General features: G+C 40.7%; 1 protein-coding gene across 1 annotated transcript in view; it reads left to right on the plus strand.

The window, feature by feature from the left end:
* Positions 1-26558, plus strand: part of cdh23 (cadherin-related 23) — a 727851-nt gene that overhangs the window by 458378 nt on the left and 242915 nt on the right. The gene's annotated exons all lie outside the window — the stretch shown is intronic.

Below are 26558 nucleotides of genomic sequence, written 5' to 3' on the forward strand. Positions count from 1 at the left end.
ACAGAAACCCCTTTAAAGACCTGGGTATTACAGGTATTACAGTATATATGTGTTAGTTTACAATATGGCAACCATGATGAAACGGTAAACAAAAACACATCTGAGGATGTAAGCAGCTCCTGAACTTCAAAGCATCACAAAATAACAGAAAATGGCGAGAAAAGTGATTTGTGAATCCAAGCAAAGGAAATCAGAGGAATTTACAAACTTCTCATGAAGTGATCACTGCAAACTTGAGTGTTCTTCAACTCTGCTCCCTTTGAGGTTCAAAAGCCACCTTTCTTGTCATCTTTTGGTAAAATTCTTTGCCCTTTCACCTTTTTTAATCACTTTACGGGGAACCTGGAAGAAACTTTTATCAGTTTCATGGTTTGTTTGATTCGAGCAGCCCAAAACAACACAAACATAGGACATTTTAATGACTAGCAAGGTGCCCCAGTGACAATAACGGTTTGTGAATAGTGAGCTTAGCTGACCACCACTTCACGCCTTGCATATCTACCGTAAGGAGGCGGATGTGACGTCGGATGAAACCCAGCAATCGTACCCTAATAAAAATTAGCTTAAACTTGAAAAAAAAAATGCAGTCCACTAGATGGCGCTTCACAGCCTATTAATGGGCCATGGCCCAGTGGTTGAGAAAAACACTGCTTTAGTGAACTGCGTCCCACCCTCTTCGAGGTTTGTTGGCAATCAGGTGTAGAAGGTTAGAGAAGCAGCTTTGGGATCAAAAGGTTGCATGAACAGCACTTTCCCCTCCCACTACATCCATGGCTGAAGTGCCCTTGAGCAAGGTGCTGATCCCACACCCTAAATCCCCAACTGCTCCCCGGGTGCGGCAGTGCAGCTGCCCACTGCTCTGGATATGTGTGTGCGCTCACGTCCCCAGATGGGTTAAAAGGGCAGATGGGCAGAGAAAAGAATTTCACTGTGCTCTAATGTACATGTGATGAATAAAGGTTTAAAATTCCTAAAAATTCCTCAATGTGTCATCCACAGAATCTAGCATGATAGAGTTGGAAAGAAAATGATAAATAAGAGCAAGAGAGGCGTGTGTGTGTGTGTATTCTATCATAAATATGTGCAGTTTTATGTTTGTTCACCTTTGTGCTTTGTGTTTTATCATTGTGCTGTTTGTGCATCTATGTTTACGTCTAAATAGATAAATTTAGCAATTTTAAACCAAATTGTTTCTTTATTACATTAGCAACACACTGTGCGTGTTGCAGACATTCATTTGCTCATTTGGATCCATACTGAGTAATTTCCCACAATAGCTCATCTCCCAACAGAGCCACAGAAGGATTGAGATGCAAATAGCATTGAAAGAACTTTCTCAGCACAATCCCCCTTTCTATAAGATCATATGAATGTGTTCTGAATTCGGGCACTTTTGCTTTGGTGCATTTCATATCTTTGAGGACAAATCCTCTATTTCAAAATATTGTTTTATATTTATGCACTCACCAGCCACTTTAATAGGAGCTTGTTGTTGATTCTAAGATCCCTGTTCTTGGCTGGCAGAAGTGGAGCCCAATGTGTTCTTCTGCTGTTGCATGCTAAGATGCTTTTCTGCTCACCACATTTGTAAAGACTGATTATATGAGTTACTATTACCAATCTGGCCATTTTCCTCTGACCTCTCTTATCAACAAGGCGTTTGTTTCCACCCACAGAACTGTCACTCACTCATTCAGTGTTTTTTCTGTTTTTCGCACTATCCATTCATTATCTGTAGCCGCTTATCCTGTACAGGGTCGCAGGCAAGCTGGAGCCTATCCCAGCTGACTATGGGCGAGAGGCAGGGTACACCCTGGACAAGTCGCCAGGTCATCGCAGGGCTGACACATAGACACAGACAACCATTCACACTCACATTCACACCAACGGTCAATTTAGAGTCACCAGTTAACCTAACCTGCATGTCTTTGGACTGTGGGGGAAACCCACACAGACATGGGGAGAACATGGAAACTCCACACAGAAAGGCCCTCGTTGGCCACTGGGCTCGAACCCAAGACGACCTTGCTGTGAGGCGACAGCGCTAACCACTACACCACTGTGCCGCCCCATTTTTCACACCATTCTGTGTAAACTCTAGAGACTGGTGTGTGTGAAAACCCCAGGAGATCAGCAGTTTCTGAAAGACCCAAACCAGTCCATCTGGCTCAAACGAACACCCATGCCACTTTGAGATCACAGTTTTTCCCATTCTGATGTTTGAACACTGTGAACATTACCTGAAGTCCTTGATTTGTATCTGCATGATTTTATGCATTGTGCTGCTGTCAAGGGATCGGCTGATTAGAGAACTGCATCAAACAGAATAGTAGGTGTGTGGGTGTTCCTAATAAAGTGGCCAGAAAGTGTACCACAGTGTTGTTAAATTCTCAAATCTGATTGGTCAGAAGGTGATGATTAATTTTCTATAACAGCAGCTCTGACAACAGTCTGTACTACAAGGCAAATCACAGGTTTACATTAATGCACTTGTTCCAGACTAAACAAACTAAAAGAACATGCTGTGACTGAATGTTTACCTCACATTTGTGGGAAGAGTCTCCAGTATCACTGCTGTGGGATGTTGTTCTTTCATGATTAAAAAAAGTAATCATACATAAATTGCTGCCATATACCGTAAGCGGAATAAAACTCTTTGGCCTGTGTTGTTATTGGAAAATAATCAACTTGAGTGTATATGTGAATTTATTTGATTAATATCTGATATATTCAGTTTAAGACTGCTCCATGCAGTTTAGCTCTCTCTCTCTCTCTCTCTCTCTCTCTCTTTGTGTGTGCTTAATGTGTTTATGGTTGTGTGTATTTGATGGTTGCTCTGACAGAAGGTAATTGGTTTCCTCACACTCTTCCCTCTGGTTGGAGAAGCAGCAGAAAGCAATTTGTGCAGCACGTCAGTTCACATCTGCACTCTCTTCAACACACACACACACACACACACACACACACACACACACACACACACACACACACACACACACACTTTCAGAAGATCAAGGAGATAGACTAAAGCTTTATCCTCATTGCTTTTCATGATTGTAACATTTTAGGTATGGCTCAAAGCATGCAAACATAAACTGTGTAGGTTTCGAACTCTGGATTGCTACTCAGGCATGATTGTACAGTTTGTTTCACTCAGTTAAAACTACAACCCCGATTCCCAAAAAGTTGGGACAAAGTACAAATTGTAAATAAAAAATGGAATGCAATAATTTACAAATCTCAAAAACTGATATCGTATTCACAATAGAACATAGACAACATATCAAATGTCGAAAGTGAGACATTTTGAAATTTCCTGCCAAATATTGGCTCATTTGAAATTTCATGACAGCAACACATCTCAAAAAAGTAGGGACAGGGGCAATAAGAGGCTGGAAAAGTTAAAGGTACAAAAAAGGAACAGCTGGAGGACCAAATTGCAACTCATTAGGCCAATTGGCAATAGGTCATTAACATGACTGGGTATAAAAAGAGCATCTTGGAGTGGCAGCGGCTCTCAGAAGTAAAGATGGGAAGAGGATCACCAATCCCCCTAATTCTGCGCCGACAAATAGTGAAGCAATATCAGAAAGGAGTTCGACAGTGTAAAATTGCAAAGAGTTTGAACATATCATCATCTACAGTGCATAATATCATCAAAAGATTCAGAGAATCTGGAAGAATCTCTGTGCGTAAGGGTCAAGGCTGGAAAACCATACTGGGTGCCTGTGATCTTCGGGCCCTTAGATGGCACTGCATCACATACAGGCATGCTTCTGTATTGGAAATCACAAAATGGGCTCAGGAATATTTCCAGAGAACATTTTCTGTGAACACAATTCACCGTGCCATCCGCCGTTGCCAGCTAAAACTCTATAGTTCAAAGAAGAAGCCGTATCTAAACATGATCCAGAAGTGCAGACGTCTTCTCTGGGCCAAGGCTCATTTAAAATGGACTGTGGCAAAGTGGAAAACTGTTCTGTGGTCAGACGAATCAAAATTTGAAGTTCTTTATGGAAATCAGGGACGCCGTGTCATTCGGACTAAAGAGGAGAAGGACGACCCAAGTTGTTATTAGCGCTCAGTTCAGAAGCCTGCATCTCTGATGGTATGGGGTTGCATTAGTGCATGTGGCACGGGCAGCTTACACATCTGGAAAGACACCATCAATGCTGAAAGGTATATCCAGGTTTGAGATTAACATATGCTCCCATCCAGATGACGTCTCTTTCAGGGAAGACCTTGCATTTTCCAACATGACAATGCCAAACCACATACTGCATCAATTACAGCATCATGGCTGTGTAGAAGAAGGGTCCAGATACTGAACTGGCCAGCCTGCAGTCCAGATCTTTCACCCACAGAAAACATTTGGCGCATCATAAAACGGAAGATACGACAAAAAAGTCCTAAGACAGTTGAGCAACTAGAATCCTACATTAGACAAGAATGGGTTAATATTCCTATCCCTAAACTTGAGCAACTTGTCTCCTCAGTCCCCAGACGTTTACAGACTGTTGTAAAGAGAAAAGGGGATGTCTCACAGTGGTAAACATGGCCTTGTCCCAACTTTTTTGAGATGTAAATATATTACGTTCATTATGTCTTCTTCTTACGTAAATCAAATAATTAGTTTTCTTTTGTTTCAGACATGTAAAAGTTTTTACCTTTACCTGACATGTTTCGACGGTGTAACTTCCGTCTTCATCAGCGGGTCACCCGGATGTTGGTGTGTGACGTGCTTTTGTAATCAGCTGATGTTACAGAGGTGTGCCGTCCCTGTCCATATTGACAGGTCGGTCACACCTCCCGCTGTCAGTGTTGCCCCCTCAGGACGGCGCTCCAGGTGTGGGAGAGCATGTATGCCCCCTCATCCCTGTTTATTGTTCTTGGGCTACGCTTTCTGATTTCTATTGACTCCTTAATCCAATGGTGGTATCTGTTGTTCTCTTGCTGTATGATCTGAGCATTGTCCCAGTCCATTATATGATTTTCCCTTCTGCAGTGGTCTGTTATTGCTGATTTGAGGTTCTCTTGCGTGGCTTTATCTTTTATTGCTCTTGTTTGTCTCTGTTCTGTTTTCTTTTTCACATTCCTTTTTATGTTCCTTTTTTCGTGTACTAAAACTCCTTCCTGTATCCCCAATGTAGGTTTTATTGCATGACAGGCATGGTATTTCATATATGACATTACATTTATTGTGTTGGTCGATTTTGTCCTTAGGGTGAACTAGTAGCTGTCGTACGGTAGTTTGGTGTGTGGTTTCACGGGCGTTTGTATGTTGTGTTTTTTCATGGCTCTTTGGATTTGTTCTGTAACTCCTCTGACATACGGTAGAGTCACTACTGCTTTGCTTTCCTGTTTTTGGGTTGTCTTTTTTCGTCTGTGTCTTTTCTTTTGTTTTCACTTGCTGTGCGCCTTTGTGTATGGCCCATGGTGGATATTGACATGTGATCAGAGCTTGCCGTATGTGTTGTTCTTCTGTTGTGCGTTCTGTGGGATCGGTTATGATTGTTGCACGTTCGTAGAGTGTTCTGACAACTGACAGTTTGTGTGCGATGGGGTGTTCGGACGTCCAGAGCAGATATTGATCAGTGTGTGTCGGTTTTCTGTAGATTGTTATTTTGATGTCTCCGTCGTCTGTATGGTGAATTTTTATGTCCAAAAACGCTATTGATTTTTCTGTTTCCTCTTCGTGCGTGAATTTTATGTTGCCGGTGTGGTCTATAGAGTTGAGGTGATCAGTCAGTTGTTGGGTGCGTCCGACTTTCACTTTCTCCAGGATGTCATCTTCATACCTCCTCCATAATGTGGGCCTGCATTCTTCTGGGGCAGATGTAATAGCCTCTCTTTCGAGGTGTTCCATGAGGAAGCCGCACATTATGGCGGAGAGTGGGTCCCCCATCGCAAACCCCTCCTTCTGTCTGTATGTTGTTCCACAGTACTGGAAGTATGTGGATGTAGCAATGAAATTGAGCAGTTGACTGATGTCTTCTACTGATAACTGTGTGCGTTTCTTGAGAGTCTTATCTGTTTTGAGGCGCTGTTGTACGATTTTCAGTGTAGCTTCCACCGGGGTTTTTGTGAATAGGGAGACAACGTCGTGTGATATTAATATTTCGTCCTTCTCCACTTTTATTTTACTGAGTTGTTCTGCTAGTTGTTTTAAATTTTTGCAATGTTGTTCTGTTTGGCCCAGCAGTGGTTTGATTATCTCCGCAAGCGCTTTAGACAGGTTGTAGGTGACTGATCCGATGCTGTCCACAATCGGACGTAACGGTGCTCCTGGTTTATGTATTTTTGGTATGCCATAGATCCGGGGGGTTATGCTGGCTGTGGGTATTAAGTTGTTATATGCCTGTTTTTCAATATTGACAGGGAGGTCACACCTCCGTAACATCAGCTGATTATAAAGGCACGTCACACACCAACATCCGGGTGACCCTCTGATGAAGACGGAAGTTACACCGTCGAAACATGTCAGGTAAAGGTAAAAACTTTTACATGTCTGAAACAAAAGAAAACTAATGATGTGTTTTTTGAGATGTGTTGTTGTCATGAAATTTAAAATCACCTAATTTTTCTCTTTAAATGATATATTTTCTCAGTTTAAACATTTGATATGTCATATATGTTCTATTCTGAATAAAATATGGAATTTTGAAACTTCCACATCATTGCATTCCGTTTTTATTTACAATTTGTACTTTGTCCCAACTTTTTTGGAATCGGGGTTGTAGTTCCTGTACCATTTCTTTCAAATCTGTAGGTCTCAATCTGGTAATCATAAATAATTCATTCAACATCATTGCTAATCACATATTGGACACAAAAAGTAACCACACTTTTTATATATATATATATATATATATATATATATATATATATATATATATATATATATAATTTATGTATATATGAGTGTATATATACCGAGTCTACCTGTAGTGTGCAATTTTTCCAAGCCTCTCAATAAGGCAATTTTTTCTAGATAATGCAAATAGCCCTTTGTATTTAATCCTTTGTTTGTCTAATTTTTATTTCAGTTTTATTTGTTATCTGTTTGACATTTTCTTGCTACTGTAACACGTGAATTTCCCCGATGTGGGATGAATAAAGTGAAATCTAATCTAATCTAATCTAAAAACAAAGGTTTATGGTCATTTAGCACAAAAGTCTTTTTGCAGAAATCTAAAGTCATTTAGCACAAGTTCTAATTCTAAGAACATTTAATTTTTATTATAAATACCTACTGATCATCTTTGAAAGATGTTTGATGGATTTTTTTAAGGAAGTGGCTGAGATTCTGATCATATATGAGCGATTGTATTTCCCCACTCCGCCATGTTGAAACTGCCATGTTTGATGTCGCCCGTATGTTAGTCACCAATCTTAGATTTGTGCTAAATGACTTTAGATGCATGCTAAAAGACTTGTGCAAAAAGACTTTTGGCTAAATGACCACCCGATGCCCACAAAGGTCATGTGATGTCTTATGGCCATTTTGCTTCCGTTATATTATTAATCATAAAAAATGGAAAATTAGCAGCAGCTTGCTTTAGCCAAACAAAAACACCTAGGTTGCTAATAGTGCAATAAAATAAGCCATGAATTATAGTTAGCTGGCAAGCATTCTGGTAAGGGTTTGTAACCATAAATAGCTAAATAGCTAGCTCTTATCCTCTACAGTACAATCACTGTGTATAATTTAGTATAGAATAAAATAACCTGTTGCACTGAAGTCACAAAACATTACCTACATAATGCGAACCCAACATTGTAGCTTGAATTACAGTGGTGCTTGAAAGTTTGTGAACCCTTTAGAATTTTCTATATTTCTGCATAAACATCATCAGATTTTCACACAAGTCCTAAAAGTAGATAAAGAGAACCCAGTTAAACAAATGAGACAAAAATATTATACTTGGTCATTTATTTATTGAGGAAAATGATCCAATATTACATATCTGTGAGTGGCAAAATTATGTGAACCTCTAGGATTAGCAGTTAATTTGAAGGTGAAATTAGTCAGGTGTTTTCAATCAATGGGATGACAATCAGGTGTGAGTGGGCACCCTGTTTTATTTAAAGAACAGGGATTTATCAAAGGCTGATCTTCAAAACACGTTTGTGGACGTGTATCATGGCACAAACAAAGGAGATTTCTGAGGACCTCAGAAAAAGTGTTGTTGATGCTCATCAGGCTGGAAAAGGTTACAAAACCATCTCTAAAGAGTTTGGACTCCACCAATTCACAGTCAGACAGATTGTGTACAAATGGAGGAAATTCAAGACCATTGTTACCCAGGAGTGGTCGACCAACAAAGATCACTCCAAGAGCAAGGCATGTAATAGTCAGCAAGGTCACAAAGGACCCCAGGGTAACTTCTAAGCAACTGAAGGCCTCTCTCGCTAATATTAATGTTCATGAGTCCACCATCTGGAAGAACACTGAACAACAATGGTATGCATGGCAGGGTTGCAAGGAGAAAGCCACTGCTCTCCAAAAAGAATATTGCTGCTCATCTGCAGTTTGCTAAAGATCATGTGGACAAGCCAGAAGGCTATTGGAAAAATGTTTTGTTGACAGATGAGACCAAAATATAACTTTTTGGTTTAAATGAGAAGCATTATGTTTGGAGAAAGGAAAACACTGCATTCCAGCATAAGAACCTTATCCCATCTGTGAAACATGGTGGTGGTAGTATCATGGTTTGGGCCTATTTTGCTGCATCTGGGCCAGGACGGCTTGCCATGATTGATGGAACAATGAATTCTGAATTATACCAGCGAATTCTAAAGGAAAATGTCAGGACATCTGTCCATGAACTGAATCTCAAGAGAAGGTGGGTCATGCAGCAAGACAATGACCCTAAGCACACAAATTGTTCTACCAAAGAATGGTTAAAAATGAATAAAGTTAATATTTTGGAATGGCCAAGTCAAAGTCTTGACCTTAATCCAATCAAAATGTTGTGGAAGGACCTGAAACGAGCAGTTCATGTGAGGAAACCCACCAACATCCCAGAGTTGAAGCTGTTCTATACGGAGGAATGGGCTAAAATTCCTCCAAGCCAGTGCGCAGGATTGATCAACAGGTACTGGAAACGTTTAGTTGCAGTTATTGCTGCACAAGGGGGTCACGCCACGTACTGAAAGCAAAGGTTCACATACTTTTGCCACTTACAGATATGTAATATTGGATCATTTTCCTTAATAAATAAATGACCAAGTATAATATTTTTGTCTCATTTGTTTAACTGGGTTCTCTTTATCTACTTTTAGGACTTGTGTGAAAATCTGATGATGTTTTAGGTCATATTTATGCAGAAATATAGAAAATTCTAAAGGGTTCACAAACTTTCAAGAACCACTGTATGTCCTCAAATATCATTAGTGAGGGACCAGCTTGACAACAGGGACTGCTTCAGTTACTACCCCTGCTTTTATTTTGAAAATGAAATGCTGAAATGCCGTACAGCGACAGCTTGGGTCGCTTGCTTAGAAATGTGGCCCAAACAAGTTGTCGCAGTTTCCTTGAATGGCAACAAACGCCATGTGCTCATGTTTTAGTTTCTGTTCTAGTCCTGTCTCCATTCCTTCATTCTTGTGATTGGTTTGTTACCCTATTGTGTTCACCTGTTCTGTGTTAGTCCTTGATTATTGTGTTTGTGTATCTACCCTGTTTTCTGAAAGTATCACTACAAAGCCACTGCAGTTTGTTATTTTCTAAATTCTGTTCAATTGGACATTCTGCCTCTGACTAAACTGCTTTCACATAGATTATGGATGATCTTTGTTTGACTTTGTGTTCTAATGTTTACTCTGGACTCTGGTTTCAATTCTTGGATTTGCCGAAATGAAAACACTACTGCACTTCCATTACTGAATACTTCTCAGAGTGTTTGCTGTCGGGATGTCAGTACCTACCTGGAAGATGGAGGCTGAATTTTGGAGGAGATATCCCTTTCAGTGTTGGGATTACAGACTGACAGTTAAAATGTCACTTATTGTTCACTTTCACACTTTTTAGCCCAAACACTTCTATTGCATCATTTGCTATGGACAGATTGTTTTTGACTTTGGCTCAGAAGATTCACGCTCACCTATCTGACACTCCCCCCCCCCCCCCTTTTTTTTTTTTGTTCAAGCGCAAACATAATTTAGCATCTGTCACTCACAGTCGATCAGGCTCAGAGCATCAGGCTGACCATCAGACATGAGGCCGTCTCTCTCCCTCCCTCCACAGATGTTATCTCACTCTACTCAGCTTTGTCTAAAGTTTCACAGCTTTCCTCCAGGAAAGGAGCAGGACAGCCTGTCAAGTGATTTTTGGAAGACGAATGTGTATTGAGAAGGAAAGAAGAGAAGGACAGAGAGTTACCGCATATACCATCTTCCTTTATAGGTATATGTTCTCTTTCTCTTTCCTTCACACCCTTTTTCTCTTTGCATTAGGTCCACTGTCAGCATAGCACCTGTCATGGGTATTCACTCTAACCCCTTTGGCGCTATCATCGCTGCAGTTATGGACCCGTCTATCTGAGACAGCAAGAGATACAGAGAAAGAGAAGGAAAGAGGAGTAGCTTCAGGGCAAAAAGGTAGCAAGGGGAGTTAGGGAAAGAAAGTTTCTTGAAGAAGAGAGAACATGTAGGCCAAGACAGAAGAATAGGAGGAATGGAGAAATTGAACGAGAGACAGAAGGAGAATGAGGAATAGAGAAAGAAAAGAGGACAGCAAGAATGAGTGAAATCTTCTGCCTTGTGGCTGAAATCACAATCTGAAGTACTGAGCCGAGATCTTACATAAATCCAAGAAACCTAGTAATAAAAAAAAAATAGATTTCCAAAGGGGCTGAAAGTGATGGAGGGAATAAAGAAATGAAAGAAAGAAGAAAAGGGAAATGGGAAAAAAGGAAGGAAGAAAAGAAGTGACAAAAGAAAGGGAATGAAAGTGGGAGAAAGGAAAAGAGAAAAGAATGTAAAAAAGCAGAAAGAAAATTGAGACGTAGAGTAGGAATGAGAGAAGAAAAAGAAAGAAAGAAAATTAAAAGATAAACAGGAATAAGCAGATCCCAGATGTTCAGAGATGTGAGCAATCATGATGGCTGACAGTGTGAGAGATGGCAGTGCATTTCTACAACCTCATGAACCAAAGGCCAAGTCGCTCAACTGTAACTTTATTACATACCAATTCCCTGGAGTGAGTCTGAGTGAGGAGTGAGTGTGTATTACGATGAGTTTGGTGTGTACATGTTTGTGTGTTGCTGTGAGTTTGGTGTGTACATGTTTGTGTGTTGCTGTGAGTTTGGTGAAGAGGCCACATTCTGGACTTAGTTATAACAAGATCTCACTCAGATACTCTGGATGTGAACAGTGTCACCGTTATGGAGCAGTATATTTTGGATCATAAGGCTGTTTGCTTTAATTTGAAACTCCAGAAACCACACAATGAGCGGAGGATGGTTGTTTCTCGCAGACTGAGGGGCTTTGATTTTGAGGCATTTAATGAAACAATTGAATCATCAGGATTGTTGGACGATAGTGCTCCGCACACTTTGGAGTCATTGATTAAGGAGTATGATAAGGTTTTGCATGAGACGGTGGACAAGTTGGCACCTCTTAAAACTAGAATTATCATCATCCGGCCTCATGCCCCTTGGTCCAGTGAAGAAATCACCATTCAGAAGAGGAAAAGACGTAGGTTAGAACGTAAATGGCGTTCTACAAAAATGGAGAGTGATAGATTGCATTATTTAGATCAGTGCACTGCTGTCAATGCGATGCTCTATAGGGCCAAAGAGCAGTATTATTCGGTGGTAATACAGGTCAACACCCATGACAGTAAACTACTCTTTCGAACAGTTGACAAGCTGTTGCACAAGAATACTGATAGTCATTTTCCATCTGCTAATAGGGGCCAAGAACTCGCTAATGCCTTTGCTGATTTCTTCATCACCAAGATTGAGAACATTTGTGACAGATTTTTGGCTAAGAAAGATCAACTGGGCGAGTTATCTGTTACTGAGCCCACCTGTCTCTCGCACTTTAGTGATTTTGTTATGGTAACTGATGAGGATGTGCTAAAGTTGATTAGCAGTTCTACTATCAAGGCATGCATACTAGATCCATTACCTGCAAACATTATGCGGAAGTGCTGTACCATTCTAGTTCCAGTAATTAGAAGGGTGATCAATTTATCTCCGTCATCCAGATCGATGTCCAGGGATCTTAAGATTGCGTTGTGGCTTCCATTGCTCAAGAAGTTGAATGCTGATTTTGAATTATTTGCCAACTTTCGGCCAGTCTCAAAGTTGAAATTTCTATCAAAACTGATAGAAAAGTCAGTCTTTGGGCAGCTGAATAACTATCTTACTGAGAATAACCTATATGAACCCCTACAATCAGCCTATAAGATCTTTCATAGCACTGAGACAGCACTTCTTGCCATCATGAATGACATCACGCTATCACTGGACAAGGGTGAGAATGTCTTTCTTCTCTTATTGGACTTGTCGGCAGCTTTTGACATCATTAACCACTCTCTGCTGCTATCCCGCTTGGAGAAGTCGTTTGGCATTACAGGGAATGTGCTGCAATGGTCCTACCTCTCTGAGCAATTGCAGTTTGTCAACATCAGTGGCTCAAGATTTACAGTGCGGGACCTTACGGTTGGAGTGCCTCAAGGGTCCGTTTTAGGACCTGTACTGTATTTATTGTACACCTCTCCACTTGCAGAGGTTATAAGATCGTATGGACTAGATTATCATCTTTATGCTGATGATACACAGCTATATTTTTCATTTAAGACAATGGATGTTGATGAGGTGAAGTCGCGGGTTGAGGACTGTGTATCAGTTATATGTCGCTGGATGGATCTTAACGAACTTAAACTTAATCATGACAAGACTGAGGTGATGTCTTATCCACTTGAAGTATTGCACCCGTCCCCCTTTCCAATTCCTTGGGGTTGGAAATGAGAAATTGTCTACAACATCTTCGGCTAGAAGTCTCAGGGTCATATTTGATGAACGCATGACTTTTAATGTTCATGTCAAGCATATGGAAGTCATCATTCTATCATATAAGGAATCTATGAAGAATTAGGAAATATCTAGACAAGGACTTAGCGGAAGTTGCTGTCCATGCATTCATAACATCCAAATTAGATTATTGTAACTCTTTGTTATATGGATTGCCTAAATATGAGATACAGAGATTGCAGTATGTACAAAATACAGCAGCAAGAATAGGTCAGTAATGTCCAGCACATCACTCCAATTTTTAAGGAGCTTCACTGGCTCCCAGTTCAATACCCAATTAATTTTAAGATATTATTATTAGTTTACAAATTGCTTAATGGGGTATTCCCCAGCTATTTGGCAGAGCAGCTAAATTATCACTGTGTGCATGTTAGACCTTTACGATCCAGTAGTAATGAACTGCTTGTAGAACCGAGATCATCTACAAAGACTTATGGGGACAGAGCATTTTCAGTTTGTGCACTGAGACTATGGAACAGGTTTCCGATTTCAATACGTAAGATAAATAGTTAATTTTAAAAAGGCTTTGAAAACCTATTTTTTAAAGCAATTTTTAGATAGCCATTCCTTGTTTCTATGAACTTTTTAGGGTTTTAGAATTTTAGTATTGTATGTATTTAGTATTTGGTTTTTAGTATTTTGTAATTATGCCAGTTGAATGATTTATGTATTTACTGTAATTTATATTGTTGTAAAGTGCCTTGAGCTGTGGATAAGTGTGCTATATAAATAAATGAAGTTATGTGTTTGTGTGTGTTACTGTGTGTTTTGATGTGCACTTGCTTGTGTGTATTGCTGTGAGTTTGGCGTGTACGTGTTTGTGTGTATCGCTGTGAGTTTGGTGTGTACGTGTTTGTGTGTATTGCTGTGAGTTTGGTGTGTATGTGTTTGTGCATATTGCTGTGAATTTTGTGTGTACTTGTGTGTGTTGCTGTGAGTTTGGTGTGTACGTGTTTGTGTGTATTGCGATGAGTTTGGTGTGTACTTGTGTAGTATGTCCCTGATGTGGGTGGAATACTGAAGTGTGGCAGGTGGGAAATAATATTTACACACAACTTTATTTTTCTGCTTTTCAGCTTTACTACGTGTGTCTACACACACACACACACACACACACACACACACACGTTCTGGCTGGGAGAGCTCCTCTCTCATGGCTCTCTCCCTCCGTCTTCATACCTTCCATCTTCACTGCAAAACACACAGACACAACGTTAATTGCCAACAGGTGTACTGACTTTGGCATTCTTCTTCCCTGATGCCACCCTCCATTCACAAAACGATGCTTGGCCACGCCCCCACTGCTACATACTCCCACCACCTGACTCAGGCTGGGGAGCTGTCCGGCTTGCGGTGGACTGTCCCCCGGCAGGATAGGAAGTCTGCCACTACCATCTGCACCCCCAGCCTGTGGACCACCTTGAATTTAAATGGCTGGAGGGCGAGATACCAACGGGTGATCCGCGTATTGGCATCCTTCATATGGTGGAGCCACTGGAGGGGCGCATGGTCTGAACAGAGGGTGAAAGGGCACCCCAGCAGGTAGTATCGGATGGTGAGGACCGCTCACTTGATGGCCAGGCATTCCTTCTTGATAGTGTTGTACTTACTTTCATGCATCAAGAGCTTGCGACTGATGTACAGCACTGGGCGTTCCTCACCCTCCACTTTCTGGGACAGAACAGCCCCCAGCCCTCTGTCTGATGCATCCATCTGTAAAATAAAAGGGAGAGAGAAGTCAGGGGAGTGCAAGAGTGGCCTCCCACACAGTGCAGCTTTTACCTTAGTGAAGGCCTGTTGGCACTGCTCTGTCCATTGGACCGGGTCTGGTGCTCCCTTTTTAGTGAGATTAGTCAGTGGGTTGGTGACATCTGAATAATCAGGTATGAACCTGTGATAGCCAGCCAGCCAGCCCCAGAAACTGGTCTTGGGCCTTGGGCAGGCCGCAATCACTGCTGTCTTGTCAATTTGGGGACGCACCTGCCCATGACGCAAGTGGAAACCCAGATACCGTACTTCTACCTGCCCAATCACACACTTTTTTGGGTTAGCTGTGAGACCTGCATGCCTCAGTGACTGTAGGACGACCCTAAGGTGTTCTAGGTGCTGCGGCCAATCAGTGCTATACATGATGATATCGTCAAGGTAGACCAACGCATGGATAGTGTAGGGTGGAAGGTCTTGTCCATGAGCTGTTGGAAGGTGGCAGGAGCCCCAAATAACCCAAAAAGAAGCATGACAAATTGGTGTAATCCAAACAGTGTGGAAAAGGCTGTTTTCTCTCAGGATCGAGGAGTCAAGGGGATCTGCAAATATCCCTTTGTAAAATTGAGTGTCAAATAAAATCGAGCAGCATCTAATCGATCAAGCAATTTATCAATGCAAGGCATTGGGTACATGTTAAATTTAGACACCACATTGACTTTTCTGTAGTCCACACAGAACTGGACCAACCTGTCAGCCTTGGGAACCAGGACCACTGGGCTGCTCCAATCACTGTGGGACTCCTCAATTATGCCCATTTCGAGCATGGCCTTGAGTTCATCCTGAACCACCTTTTTCTTGTGTTTGGGTAAGCGGTAGGGGTGGCTACGCACCACCACCCCTGGGGGCGTTTCAATGTGGTGTTCTATGAGGTGGCTGCAGCCAGGAAGGGGCAGGAACACGTCTGAAAACTTCTTTTGCAACCTGGTAACCTCTGTGAGTTGGGCCAGTGAGAGGTGCTCTCCACAGAGGACCAGAGCGGTTTGAGTAGTTACTTTTTTTTTTTTTACCTCCGGCCCCATCTCCGCCTTCTCTGGATCTACGGACACCAGTGCTAAAGGGACCCCCTCGTTCCAATGTTTTAGCAGGTTGAGGTGGTATATTTACAGTCCCTCTCCCCTATCCATTCACCTCACGTCATAGTCGACGTCCACAATTTGCTGTGTGACCTCAAAGGGCCCTTTCCACTTGGTGACTAATTTGGAGCTTGAAGCGGGCAATAACCCGAGCACTTTATCTCCCGGGATGAACTCTCTAAGGCGCACGCTCCTGTTGTGCAGCCAGGCTTGACATTCTTGTGCCTGCCATACATTCTCCTGAGTTAAGTGCATGAGGGTGTGGAGCTTTGCATGCAGGTTGAGAACGTACTGACTTTCGTTTTTACTCAGTGAAGGTCCCTCCTCACAATTTTCTCTCAGCACGTCCAGAATGCCATGCAGCTTTTGCCCATATAATAATTCGAATGGTGAAAATCCCGTGGAGGCTTGCAGGACCTCTCATACTGCAAATAACAGGGGCTCAAGCAATTTATCCCAGTTATGTGCATCTTTGCTTACAAACTTTTAAAATTAAAATCGTAAGTGTTTGATTAAATTGTTCCACTAAGCCATCTGTTTCTGGGTGGTAAATGCTGGTGCGGATGGATTTAATCCCCAATAACTCATACAGCTCACAAAGTGTTTGTGGCATAAATGTAGTGCCTTGGTCATTCAGGATTTCTTTCGGAATCCTGACTCGGGAGATAATGCAGAAGAGTGCCTCTGCAATACTGCATGCTGAAATATTGTGGAGAGGCACCGCTTCCGGATATCAAGTTGCATAGTCCATCAGAAATAAAAGAAAGTGATATCCTCGTGCTGACTGCTCTAATGGCCCAATGAGATCCATGCCAATTCTTTTGAAGGGGCTCTTGATTAGAGGGAGAGGGCACAAAGGCACTTTTGGGGTGGCCGCAGGATTTACTAGTTGGCATTCTCGGCATGCTGCACACCACCAACAGACATCCCAACAAATCCCTGGCCAATAAAACCAGGACATTATTCGGGCTAGTGTTTTATCCTGTCCTAAATATCTGGCCATGGGATTGAAGTGAGCCACATGGAATACGAGTTCCCTACGGCTCTTTGGGATTAACAATTGGGTTAACTGTTTGCCGGTTTGAGTGTCCTGCGTCACTCGATACAGCCTGTCCTTAATAATTGCAAAGTACTGTACAGGAAGGAGGATGTCACATTTGGCTGGAGAGATTGACCATCGATTACTCTCACTTATTCAAACGCATGACACAGAGTCTCATCTCATGACTGCTCTAATGGGAAATCCTTGAGGGAATCCCTGAGAAAGGGAGGAGGGGCAAGCTGTTCCCCACTCCTTGCATCGCCCTGACGCGGTGCTGACGTAGACAGCTCTGTGACATCTTCCCCAGTCAATGCCACACCAGGATCCCCCCGTGATGTATTATCACAGGACCCACCCCCTACTATATGCTCCATTAAGTCTCTAAACCCTGGCTTGATCCAGTGATGCCGGGCGGTGACACTGGACCCTCTCTGCTTTTCCTTCTTGAAGTTGCGCGATGAACTGCTCCAGTGTCACCAGGTCGATGATCCCCTTGGTGTCACGGTTGTCCGCCCTCTGCCACCACCGGCAGACGTCCCAGAGCTGTTGACCGAACGCAAACAGCCAGCCGACCTCCTTCAGTGTCAGTGTCCGGAAGCACTGGCAATGTTGTTCTGGGGAGCAGTCCACACACTGCAGGATGGCTCGCTTCAGATCGGCGTAGACGAGCCGACTGTTGGCAGGGAGTTGCTGTGCGGTAAGCTGCGCATCTCCAGTCAGTAACAGTAGTAGGCATGCCGTGAGCTGCTTGACCGGCCACCCCTCCGCTTCGGTCTCATGCTCGAAGAGCACAATGAAGGCTTCCAGACCAGCAGCAAGGCTTTGAAAACTTGTTCCTGCTCCCTTTGGAGGGCAATCATTGCTTGGTGCTGGTTCTGTTGGGCGGTAGTGAGGGCATGGATCAGGTCCTTAAATGGGAAGGACTCCATGAGTGGCTCCCTTCAGTATCCCGGCTTTCTGCACCACTGTATGTCCCTGATGTGGGTGGAATACTGAAGCGTGGCAGGTGGGAGATGATGTTTACACACAACTTTATTTTTCTGCTTTTCAGCTTTACTACGTGTCTACACACACACACACACACACACACACACACACACACACACACACACACGTGTTCTGGTTGGGAGAGTTCCTCTCTTGTCCCTCTCTCTCTCCTTTTCTACCTTCCGTGTTCACTGCAAAACACAGAGACACAATGTTAATCGACAACTGCTGTACTGACTTTGCCACTTACCTTCCCTAACGCTGCCCTTCATTCACAAACCGACGCTTGGCCACGCCCCCGCTGCCACAACTTGTTTGTGTGTGGTGTTGTGAGTTTGGTGTGTGTTTGTGTGTATTGTGATGAGTTTGGTGTGTACTTGTTTGTGTGTATTGTGATGAGTTTGGTGTGTACTTGTTTGTGTGTGTTGCTGTGAGTTTGGTGTGTACTTGTTTGTGTGTGTTGCTGTGAGTTTGGTGTGTACATGTTTATGTGTATTGTGATGAGTTTGGTGTGTATTTGTGTGTATTGCGATGAGTTTGGTGTGTACTTGTTTGTGTGTATTACTTTGAGCTAAGTACACCAGCTTGTGTGTGCATGGTTTTATTTTGTGGATGTTTTTACATCTCTTAGTGTAGATTTTATATTTGGTCCCATGTGCATTACTTTGAGGAATTCGAATTCCTTTTTGAAACAGATGTTCAGATGTCTCTTTCTCTGTGTTTGTGTGTTTGGGAAAGAAGTTTTGTCATGCCGTTATTATCGCACGCAGATAAGATATGAGCTTGGAGAAACAGGCTTTGTGATGGTTGTCTGTTGTCTCAGTCATTTATGCACTTATTTGCATAAATACACTTGAAAAATCAAAGCATTTATCTGAAGCAATTTCCTTCTCCACGCTCTGCAGGTCTGAAATAGCTATTCACACCAACACACATATACGGTATATTCTAACACATGCATACAAACACTCAGTCACTGTCACAGTGTCACAGTGTGTGTGTGTGTGTGTGTGTGTTTGTGCATGCATGGCTATAACACAACACAGTCCATTACAGGAACTTCACTCATGACCATCTGCTGAGAAAATGTTCTAGGCTGGAAAGTCTGAGAGTTTTAAGCATCAGTAAAAACTCACCTTGGTCTTTCTCCATGTGGTGAATATATCATGCAGGTGAACATATAAGCTGCTATTTTATGCAGGAATATTATTCTTTTTTTTTTTTTTAATTTATTTGCTACCAAATACAAACAAATACAAAGTAAAAAGGACAGAATGAAACAAATCAATACATACACATGACATACAACAGAAGCACTGACGTAACTAACAACAATTTCAAAGGCTGGACAATACTACTAATATGTTAACAGAGATGTAACAGAACACATGAAGACAAATTCGACAAAGATAAACAAGAGCTATATTGCTGTATAGAGGAGGATGGGTGGGGTTGATTAGGGGTAATGAATGTGCATATGAGATAGAGGAGGGTAGGTGGGGGAGATTTGGAGGGGTTTTGGGCCTTGAATTATGGGTGGAGGGACAGTGTGTATATGTTGGGGGGGAGCGGGATATGTGAAAGTAAGCACGTGTGTGTGTGTGTGTGTGTGTGTGTGTGTGTGTGTGTGTGTGTGTGTGTGTGTATATATAAGCAGTGCTGGTCTGTGTCGGGCCAGGGAGAAGGAAACTGGATCATAATGAAGGAGAGAGGGGGAGGGGGAGTATTATTTTATTTGCTAATCATTTGTGTTAGTAAATTTTTTATAGATAGAAATTCTAAAAATAATAGTTATTTAATAGTTAATTATGATGACTACCTGAGCACCTGTTATGGCTATGGTGCCAGCCCCTCCTGCCCAAGCTGATTCATGATGGGACGACAGAGGGGAGGGGGAGGTACTGCATGAGGCAGGGCTCCGGGCCCCGACGCCCCATGCACCGACGCCCCATGCACCGACACCAGCCCCCCATAGCCTCCGCACAACACGCCCTACCTATCCTATATATGACTGTATATGACAAGAATGTGTGCCTTCTCTAAAATGTACTGCATTAAAAGAAGAGATGTATTTGCATTAAAAGAGGCAAGGAGTGCAGCGAAGCACCTGCAGAGGTTTCCCACATGCACTCCTCCCTTACCCTAGTCTATCATGTTGTTCTTATTGCAGGTGTACAAATGGTGTGTGCTTCCTAATGTGTAGAGCATTTAAAAGAGGATAAGGCGCGCTGTGCAATACCAAGAGTAGGCAGGTATCAGAGTGCATGCGTGGGGTGGGCGGGGCGCCGAGAAACCTCGGGACCCTGACCCGGAGGGGAACCCTGACCCATCAACCCTCCCAATGGCACCAACCAACGCCAGTCCCACCTGACAGCCAGACAGGATGGGGCCGACCACGCCATCCCAGAAGCCCAGGTATAACAAGAGTAGATGAAGTGGGGGAGGAAAGATGGTGACCACTCATGACCATCTGCTGAGAAAATGTTCTAGGCTGGAAAGTCTGAGAGTTTTAAGCATCAGTAAAAACTCACCTTGGTCTTTCTCCATGTGGTGAATATATCATGCAGGTGAACATATAAGCTGCTATTTTATGCAGGAATATTATTCTTTTTTTCTTATTTGTGCTCATTTGATGTCTTTGTAGTCAGAAACGAAGGCACCTTGTTTGCAGTATTGCCTTCCGAGAGCCCAAACATAGCACTGAAGCAAGGCCAAATGGTATTTTTCTTCTTAATACACAAGTTAAGACACACACACTCATATATATATATATATATATATATATATATATATATATATATATATATATATATACTGTATATATATATACTGTGTATATATATACTGTGTATATATATATATATATATATATATATATATATATATATATATATATATATATATATATAGTGTGTGTAATACACACAGACTGTCACTGGAAAGACAAGTCTGAACTGTTGTCTTTCCATCCAAATTTCAGCCTGTTTGAATGATGGGCCAAAGGCCCAGAACAATGCACCCAGGGGTCGCCCCGGAAGGTGAAGGACTTTAGATGCCTGGAGATCGCTGCTCAGCTATTTCCAGGCACATTTTTATGATCTTCAAAGGCCAAATTACACTCAAAATTAGTTGCTAATTACACTACAAATTTTATTTTATTTTTTATTTTATTTATTTTATTTATTTGCACATGATAAAATAAATTTACAAGAAAACATAAATGGAACAAAAACAGAAAACGTGCTGGGGAAGAAAAAAAGCACAATGGCTTGTTCTAAGTCTTCCCCCATTTAAATTAACAAGTAATTAATGCAAATTTAACAAATTAGAGAATAACTATATTAACAATAGTAAATAATAACAAATAATAACAAATAATGATAATAATAATATAATAATTGATAACAAAATTATATATTAAACTGTAACTGGTATCATAACTGAAATAACAAATATAAACAAAATGTCAATTGCAGATAACAAAATAAAAGTTAATGAGTGAAAATAAGAAACGAATAAAATGTAACCTAGGATCTATACATAAAGTAAAAAAAAGTGTAATTGATTGATTTCAAATGGTGAATAAATATTGTACTAATAACAGAAGCCTGGTGCATGGTGTAGTGTAATATTTTACAATTTGATCCAAGACTGAACTTTACTTAAAGATAACAGTCAAGTGTGGCTGGGGAATGAGAATACGTGGTTTTTGAGATTACGTTTAAAACTAATCATGGATGTAAAACTTTTAAGGTGGTGGGGGAGGTTATTCCATTCAATTACATATGTGTATTGAACACTCTTTTGACCTAGGGATGTTTGCACTAGGGGGATATGTAGTTGGTCGTTTTGTCGAGTTTGGTAAGCATGAAATTGGGAATTAAGATTTAAAAAACTATCAAACGTGTCTGGAAGAGAATTTCTAAGAAATTGGAAAGTGAAGCTATTTAGCTGAAGTCTATTGATATCAATAATATTTAAAATCTTAAGCTTTGTAAATAGAAGTAAAGAATGGGCATAAAAACTGGATCTGGTGGCCATACAAACAAATCTTTTTTGGAGTAGTATTAGGGGCTGTAGTGTAGTTTTGTAAGCACATCCCCATACAATATTTCCGTAGGTCAGATATGGGTATATTAAGCTATTATATATGGTGATAATGGTTTGTTGAGTAAGAAGATGTTTGATTTTTCTCATAAGTCCAATAGTTTTAGATACTTTATTACATAACATGGCTATATGTGGTTTCCAGGTCAGTTTATCTTCTATTATTATGCCTAAGAATTTAGCTTGACACTCTTGAGAAAGGGGCATACTTTTTAGTAAGATTTTTGCATTATTTCTATTGTAGGTTTTATTTTTATTACAGAAAATAAGGACGTATGGTTTTTTGGCATTGACAGATAATTTGTTAGCCTCGAACCAGATAACAACTTTTTCTAATTCTTGATTAGCTAGTTTTATTAGAGTATTAAAGTTTGAGTGTGAAAGGAAAAGATTGGAGTCATCTGCAAATAAGATAAAGAAGATGATTGTGGAAGCTTGTGCAAGGTCATTGATGTAAATTAGAAATAGTAAAGGTCCTAAAATTGATCCCTGTGGTACTCCACATTCTACTGTTTTGAGTGTAGATTTAGTGTTAATTGTTACATATTGTTGTCTGTCAGATAAGAAGAGAACCATTTTAATGCAGAGTCATTTATACCATATCATTTTAGTTTACTTAGTAGAATAGAATGATTTACTGTGTCGAATGCTTTAGATAAATCGAGAAAAATCCCTGTGGTGTACTCTTTATTGTTTATAGCTGAGGAACTTTTGTCCATTAACTGAATCAGTGCCATAGAGGTGGAATAGCCCTTTCTGAAGCCATATTGGTGTTTGTATAGGATGTTATTATGATCTAAATGTTTCAGAAGACGGTTATATATTAGTTTTTTGAGAACTTTAGATATACAGGGGAGGACAGATATGGGCCTATAATTGTGGATATTAAGTGGATCACTACTTTTAAAGATGGGAGTTATCTTTGCAACTTTTAGTGAGTGAGGAACAACTCCATTTTGCAAGGAAAGAGTAAGAATGTGTGTAAGAGGGGCAATGATATAGGGCAGGGAAAGTTTTAGAACTTTAGCGCTTATTTCACCATGCCCAGCAGCTGAATCTTTTAGGTTTTTGACGATGTCTGTGATTTCGGCATTAGTTGGTGGTATAAAGGTTGATAAATTAGATTCTACTTGTAAGGTAATGTAGTTCAGAGGGTCCTGTGGTCCTTTTTTATATTGCTTTCTAATGAAGGCCCAGTATTGACAAAAAAAAAATCATTGAATTCATCACATAGTTCTTCTTTATTTTTGATAGTTTTATTTCCAATTTGAATTTTGTTTGGACCGGGTGTTTTTATTTTGTCACGATTTAAGACATCATTTATCATTCTTCATGTTTGTTTTATATTAGAAGCGGCTTCAGTAAACTTTCTGTGATAGTATTCTTTCTTTGCAGTTTTAAGGAGATGATTTAGCTGATTTCGGTACTTTTTGTAGACACTGTGGTTAAGGGGTGTAGGGTTCTTGACGTACTTAGCATAAAGTTTGTTTTTTCTGCGTATTGATTTTAATATTCCACTACTTAACTAAGTTTTTTTTCCAAGAATGGTTGAAAATTTTTGCGTTTTTCTTAGGAAAACGTTTTTCATATAAAGATCCGTACATTTCAAGAAACTGATTATAAGCTTTCTCTGTGTCCACCTCGCTAAGTATGTTGTCCCAAACAATACCTGATAGGGATTCTGTAAATTTCTGAATGTTTGTCATGTTAAAGAGACGGTAAGATATTTTGTCTGTCTTCCAAGTTGGTTCCACTCAATCAGATATAAGGAATATCGGAAAGTGATCCGATATATCTGTTACCATAATCCCAGCCGTGTAGTCAATGTTAAGTGTGTTTGTGTATATGTTATCAATTAGGGTAGCAGAGTATGGGGTAATCCTGGTAGGCTTGTATACAAGAGGGAAAAAGGAGTTAGAGAAAATGTTATTAATGTGATCAGTAGTAGGGGAATGCGAGGTTTTAAGTAAGTCTATGTTGTAGTCTCCAAGAATAATTGAATATAAATAAATTGAATATAATTTACAAGAAAATGTCAGAAGATTCAAGAAGAACATGCTTAAAGTTATACCCAAGAAAGCAGTAGCACACACAGGTCAGTTTCATGTCTAAAAAAATGTATGGGGGGCCAAGGATGTTCCAGTTGGTTACAACTCACTGGTACTCATATATATATATATATATATATATATATATATATGTGTGTGTGTGTGTATGTGTGCATGTACTATAATAACACTCATGAAACATTGTCAACAATGACTATTTTTATACTGTTTATTCTAGGGTTAGGGTTAGGGTTAACCCTAACCCTAACCCTGTTTAGTCTATAAGAAATTTAGTAATTAACAATACAACTATTCTTTCATAACAGGATTAAAATTTTGAGGATGAGATTCCAAATAACTTTGTAACAAAACTGACTTTTAAAATGACTCAAAACTAGACATGGTAATATCATTTGGCATTCAGACTAAAATCTGCTGGACTAGAATTTAGAAAATAAAAACTTTTATAATATAAATTTGCATCCTACAAAGCATATGACTATGACTGTCATTCTTATTATGAATGAAAAAATGCACATAATAATAACAACATAACCACCGATTGACAGTTTGGCACTTAACATAATACTGGACTGCAAAGTTTCATGTAAACTGAACTCTTAATCAACTGACTGGATCAATCAGATACTGTCAACCCTAAAACACTAGTTCAACTGCATCATGGAATAAAAACAACAGTGAATACTGAGTGTCTTATTATTGTCTTATTTAGTGTGCCACTCGAGGAGAGGGAGCTGCCTGTAAAGTTTGTCAGGGCTAGAACCATCGTTAGCCAAGTTGAAGTTTTAAAGCCTGGCTCGAGCCAGGGCTTATATTAAAGATTTCAGCGAGCAGTGCCCACACAGGGGATTCAGGGACAAATAATGGACTGAGGTGGGGTCATAGCAGGCCGTGCCTGTGCTGGTTTGAAAGGGTTTGGGGAGATAAAGGTGTCTGTACCTTTTGACAGTACAAGGCTGTGGGACCGGCCTTATTTCCATATATATATATATATATATATATATATATATATATATATATATATATATACACACACACCTGATTCCAAAAAAGTTGGTACAAAGTACAAATTGTAAATAAAAACAGAATGCAATAATTTACAAATCTCAAAAACTGATATTGTATTCACAATAGAACATAGACAACATATCAAATGTCGAAAGTGAGACATTTTGAAATTTCATGCCAAATATTGGCTCATTTGAAATTTCATAACAGCAACACATCTCAAAAAAGTTGGGATGGGGCAATAAGAGGCTGGAAAAGTTAAAGGTACAAAAAAGGAACAGCTGGAGGACCAATTAGGTCAATTGGCAATAGGTCATTAACATGACTGGGTATAAAAAGAGCATCTTGGAGTGGCAGCGGCTCTCAGAAGTAAAGATAGGAAGAGGATCACCAATCCCCCTAATTCTGCGCCGACAAATAGTGGATCAATATCAGAAAGGAGTTCGACAGTGTAAAATTGCAGAGAGTTTGAACATATCATCATCTACAGTGTATAATATCATCAAAAGATTCAGAGAATCTGGAAGAATCTCTGTGCGTAAGGGTCAAGGCCGGAAAACCATACTGGGTGCCCGTGATCTTCGGGCCCTTAGACAGAACTGCATCACATACAGGCATGCTTCTGTATTGGAAATCACAAAATGGGCTCAGGAATATTCCCAGAGAACATTATCTGTGAACACAATTCACCATGCCATCCGCCGTTGCCAGCTAAAACTCTATAGTTCAAAGAAGAAGCCGTATCTAAACATGATCCAGAAGCGCAGACATCTTCTCTGGGCCAAAGCTCATTTAAAATGGACTGTGGCAAAGTGGAAAACTGTTCTGTGGTCAGACGAATTAAAATTTGAAGTTCTTTATGGAAATCAGGGACGCCATGTCATTCGGACTAAAGAGGAGAAGGACGACCCAAGTTGTTATCGGCGCTCAGTTCAGAAGCCTGCATCTCTGATGGTATGGGGTTGCATTAGTGCATGTGGCATGGGCAGCTTACACATCTGGAAAGACACCATCAATGCTGAAAGGTATATCCAGGTTCTAGAGCAACATATGCTCCCATCCAGACAACGTCTCTTTCAGGGAGGACCTTGCATTTTCCAACATGACAATGCCAAACCACATACTGCATCAATTACAGCATCATGGCTGCGTAGAAGAAGGGTCCGGGTACTGAACTGGCCAGCCTGCAGTCCAGATCTTTCACCCATAGAAAACATTTGGCGCATCATAAAATGGAAGATATGACAAAAAAGACCTAAGACAGTTGAGCAACTAGAATCCTACATTAGACAAGAATGGGTTAACATTCCTATCCCTAAACTTGAGCAACTTGTCTCCTCAGTCCCCAGACGTTTACAGACTGTTGTAAAGAGAAAAGGGGATGTCTCACAGTGGTAAACATGGCCTTGTCCCAACTTTTTTGAGATGTGTTGTTGTCATGAAATTTAAAATCACCTAATTT

This window comes from Neoarius graeffei, chromosome 7, assembly GCF_027579695.1.
Source record: "Neoarius graeffei isolate fNeoGra1 chromosome 7, fNeoGra1.pri, whole genome shotgun sequence".
NCBI classification, from domain to species: Eukaryota; Metazoa; Chordata; class Actinopteri; order Siluriformes; family Ariidae; genus Neoarius; species Neoarius graeffei.